Source organism: Sinocyclocheilus anshuiensis, unplaced genomic scaffold, assembly GCF_001515605.1.
Source record: "Sinocyclocheilus anshuiensis isolate Anshui unplaced genomic scaffold, SAMN03320099.WGS_v1.1 scaffold419, whole genome shotgun sequence".
In the NCBI taxonomy this organism is placed as follows: Eukaryota; Metazoa; Chordata; class Actinopteri; order Cypriniformes; family Cyprinidae; genus Sinocyclocheilus; species Sinocyclocheilus anshuiensis.
In genome coordinates, this window is record NW_015548228.1 from 91,814 (window position 1) to 97,077 (window position 5,264).

Sequence of the window (5,264 nt, forward strand, 5' to 3'; positions counted from 1 at the left end):
AGTGTGTGTGTGTGTGTGTATTAGTGTGTGTGTGTGTGTGTGTGTGCGTGTGTGTATCAGTGTGTGTGTGTGTATAGTGTGTGTTTAGTGTGTGTGTGTGTATGTAAATGCACAGTATAAGATATGTGGAGTCTTGCCATCATCGTATAATCATCACTGCAGCGGCCAGGGTTTCACGAGTGCTTTATGTAATACATACAGCCTCCATGTCTGTGGGCGATGGACACGCTATCTATCTGTTGAGAAGAGCCAGTGGAGCCATAGTCAGGACTGTATTGAGTGTGTCGAGATGATTTGTTCGGGTTGTGCTTAAAGAGAAAAGGAAAACTGGAGGCACTGTTACCTTGTCTCCTTTCTCTCTGTCCTTTAATTGTTATATCTTTCTCTCCTGATGCGGAGTGTGTAGGTTTTGTCTCTGTTGACTGGTTATGTAATGCTTCCTGTTTTTGGAAAATGCTATCTAATGCCATCCTCCCTGCAACTGGATCATATGTATTGAGTCATATAATTACTTTGGTATAATGGCCATTCGAAATAGATGGTTGGCACGACGTGCAGCAGTAAATATATAAAAAATAATGTTCAAAAGTCAATACGATTTTTTCCAGAGAGAGTTTTTTAGAGCAAGTCTCTTATTATCACCAAAGCTCCATTTTGTCAAAATATAGTAATTACAGTAAATACAGTAACAATTATATTATTGTTATAATATTGTGAAATATTATTAAAATTTAAAAATTCCTGTTTTCTATTTAAATATATTTTAAAAATATCATTTATTCCAGTGTTGCAAAGCTGAATTTTCAGCATCATTACTCCAGTTTTCAGTGTCACATGATTCTTCAGAAATGATTTCCTGCTCAAGAAACAATTATTATTATGATCAGTGTTGAAAACAGTTGTGCTGCTCAATATTTTTCTGGAAACTGTGACATTATTTTCATTATTCTTTGATGAATAGAAAGTTCAAAAGAACAGTATTTCTTTGAAATAGAAATCTTCTGTAACACTATTAACATCTTTTCTGTCACTTTTGATTAAATTAATGCATCCTTACTGACCCCAAACTTTTGAATGCTAGTATATAAACAAATTTTGTATTTGTAGAATATTTAAAATGTCAGTTATAGCTCAAACATGAATTCTGATCTCATATGCTGTAGCATCTGGTATATGTTTCCTTGTTCACACATAAAATAAATCCTTTTTTTAACTAATCTGACTAATTTATTCATAAAATCTATAACTAATACAGAGGTTAGCTGTGAATAAATGGACAGATAAAAGGACAATATACTGGATATTCTAAACAAAAATTTGTGGTAAAAGGGAAAGGAAATGCAGGTGTCAAATTTGATATTTGATTTGCATATTTAATTTGATAGGTATGATGATGGTGTGTTCTGAACTTTATTTTTTAAATGTAAACTACCCATGTTTGTACAATATTACACATTCTATTAATAGAGCACTGAGAAAATGACCCTGACCCTGACATAAAAAGCACAGTTCTTTAATGATCAATTACCTATAGGCCTATATACATTAAAAAAATGTAACAACAACATGATTACATTCATGTTCTTCATCCAAAGCAATTAACAGCATCCGAATTGCAAAAATATTCCCCTTAATAGCCTTGTTCACACATAATAAAAAAAATCAAGTAGTTGCCTAAGACCTTCTTAGCGTCACTCTACCTTAAGCACCTCTTGATTAGCCGAGTCTGTCTGTTTTAGCATTCCTGTAATCTTTATATCTGACAACAAATAAATAAATAAATGATTAATCAGATTCAATCATGAAAAGACAAAACAGAGGGGACAATTATGTGAAATATGCTTTTGTGTCTGAAAAACAATGGACACCTTTGAGGTTTCACCAGCACTGTGTGTCCTGTCCTTGCTTTGGTGCTCCACAGTGAGGTGACCTGATTTTGCAGGCTCTGAGGGAGAGGCCTTTCTCTGCGGAGGTTAAGACAGCTGTCTGAGTCAATGCATGTATAAGTAACCATCACGCTTACCGTCCTTTTCCTGCTTTTCACATCAGTCTGTGCTCATTTGAACTGAATGTATGAGAACTGGATAAATAACCAGGCCTTTCAAGTACAGACCTTCATGATAAAATTAAAGTTAAATTATTATTCTTATTTTTTTTACATTTTATTTTTTAATTTTTTTTATTTTGACAAACACAAAACAGAATAACACAAATTGCCCGACACAAAGATACACAAACAAAAGTATACATAAAATGATACCAAAAAACCTTGTACTGCAAAACAAAAATGTGCAGCAGGACCAACAGAGACCAGGGAGGAAACAGAAGACAAGTACCTCAAGAGACATTACGTCATTCCAAACCTCAGAATGTCACAAATAGAGGCATTTATGCTGTCCAGATATGGTGTCCAAATGCGATTAAATGTATTAGTTGTAGAGTGAATAAAACATGTTAGAAGTTGCAGAGGAATAGTCTCTCTAATAACTAAATGCCATCCTTTTATAGAAGGAGGTTTATCGCTGGTCCACGACATAAGTAAATTCTTCCTGGCAGCAAAAGTTAACAGGCAAAAAAATATGTTTTTATGCTTATTATTAATAAGCTTACAAGGAAAACCCAGGAGAAGAGACAGAGGGTCAGGATCCAAGGCCAGACCTAAGATGTTATTTAATTGAGCTACAATTTTGGACCAGTATTTTTTTTTTAACATTTTTAACTATTGTACATGTTGTACTTGACAGTTAATCTAGAACTGGGTATTCAAACTGGGGTCCCAGGACTCCCAGAGGGCCGCGAGTGTCAGACTCTGTTCCATGTTTTGTGTGTGTCCTGCTCCCCATGTGCCTTCCCATGCCCTTATTTGGTTAGTTTCCTGTTCCTCCCCTGATTGGTTAAGTTCATTTGTCCCAGGTGTTTCCCTTGATGTTTCACAGTGTCTCCTCGTCCCTCGTGTGTGTGTGCAACGTGACAGCGAGGAGGGGGGAAAAATTGGAGAGAAAAAGTTATTTCTTAAAAATATGTATTTTAGAGATGTCAAAGTTAATGTTAACTTCTGACATTAATGAAATGATTATAGTATTAGTATTATTATTAGATATTAGTTAATATATTATAGTATACATTATACTATAAAAAGGACAAGCCATTATTTTTCAAACTAAATCTTCTATTATGAAATTATTTATATTAAGAATTGTAAATATATTATTATTATCAACAACAATGAATGTTTTGCACTATTTGTTATTATAATTCATTATATGTTCTTGTTATTATTATTATGTTCATCTGTCCTTTTTTATATAAAAATAAAAGTATATACAGTTGTCTTTATGTTTTGGGAAGGGGGTCTCTCAAAAGGGTATCATATTTGGGGGCTTTATGGCATTTAAAAGTTTGAAAACCCCTGCACTACAAGACCGATTTTTATGTGTAAAAAAATATCCCACAGTTAATCCCATTCTTTCCGAGAAGTGCAGGCAATTTAGTATAATTCGTAAAATATGGTGTCATAAAACGTTACCAAGAATTACATAATTATGTTATGCAAGCACTATAATCCATATTCTAGATTTGGGAGGTGATTTGAGGATTGAGGAAGTGCTGTATGCAGGTATTAGTCGTAACATAGTGTGATGTGCCCAAACAACATTGCATAACATTTCAAATCAGCTTGAGAGTGGCTTAGGTCAACAATCGTGCACAGGTAATACACTTATAAAAGTTTCACAATGAAACATACTTTATGCTTGATGTTTACTTATGACGCCATCAGTTCTGCATGTCTTTGACGTAGGTCACCGTGTCTGCTGTCAGTCTGGGGATGTCTGTCGTAGGGCAGGCCTGACATCTGGCTGGAGTGTCACGTAGACAGCTGTGTCTCGGTGCCAAGCAGAGCGGCTAGTGACAGGTGTGTCCTGCCAAAGGGACGCATATAGACACACACTTCCAGCAGTCTCTGGACAGCGGACACTTTCCTCAGTCTCTCTCCGACAGCTATCGGCACAATGCAGGGCTCTTTCCTCCAGGCCCGCTGTGAACAGCCAATCATGACCACAGATTGGGGTCTTCCTCTGATCATCGCTCTTCTGCTACTGGGGCTCCTCTACGCATTCCTCTACCTGCCTGCAATCACGCAAAGAGCCCTGCTGGAACAGGCCCTCGCCAACCAGACCGCCAACGAGGACTTCCTTCCTAAAGAGGACTGAGCAGAAGTGTGCATTCGTCCACCTAGGACTGACACAGCTGTTTTTATGATATGCAAGTAACCTGAATCTTGAAACCCGTGAAGCAGCATTTCTTTATCATACGGTGATGTGGAGACACAGGTGGCCCCAGCGTTTCTTTTAAGTTTTTGCTTTATGCACAAGACTAAGACTCCAAGAATAGATCCAGCTCTGGAGATGCGAATGTTGAATCATATTTTACCACAGTTGGAGGAGGAGGAGGACTGTGCAGCTCTGAGATTTCTCGCCTCATAGGACAACCTTGTGTTTCCCGTCCAGCCCGAGGGAGAGGAATTAGTCATACAGAAGTCATCATTGCAGCTTATTTTGTCAGCCAGAAAGAATCAGTATGATATTAGAACTTGTAAATATTCTGTTTAAAATCCATGCTCAATCAAACCTGCGCAACTAATCTATTCAGCTCGAGGAAGGTGGGTGCCTTTGGATGTAAACCAGTGAAAAATGAAAAATAGTAATTGTTGTAAATGTAAAAGCAATGATTGTGATTGGCTGATATGTAATTTTTTTGTCAAAACATTCAGATCTTTAAGAGATTTATGCATAATTTATGAGATGTATGCTTCTTTTAAGAGATTCGTGTGTGATTTATGTGCCCTTTTACCACAAAATGTAGATGAATTTCATACATAATATTCAACAAATTGCATGTAATGTTTTTGAAACCTACTTTGTAAATGATTCACATTTATGACAAGATCTTATTTATACAATATTTAAGCCAGTAAAGTTCTGTATTGCTCTATGTCGTCAAAATATCATTGCTAGAATTAGTTGCTTCATCTTTCATCATTAAATTGAATGTGGCCGCTGTGACTGTGATCTGTGGATATGTTCAGGGAACAGGACGATGGAGGGCAGACTTCTTCTTTGTTGAAATCCTGCAGCCTCCACTGTGATGTAACAAAGTCTTATGCAGCCAGCATATGTATGCATGTGTGTGTGAATGTGTGTGTGTGTGTGTGTGTGTGTACCTGGTATTTATCACGTTATGGGGACCAAATGTCCCCACAAGGA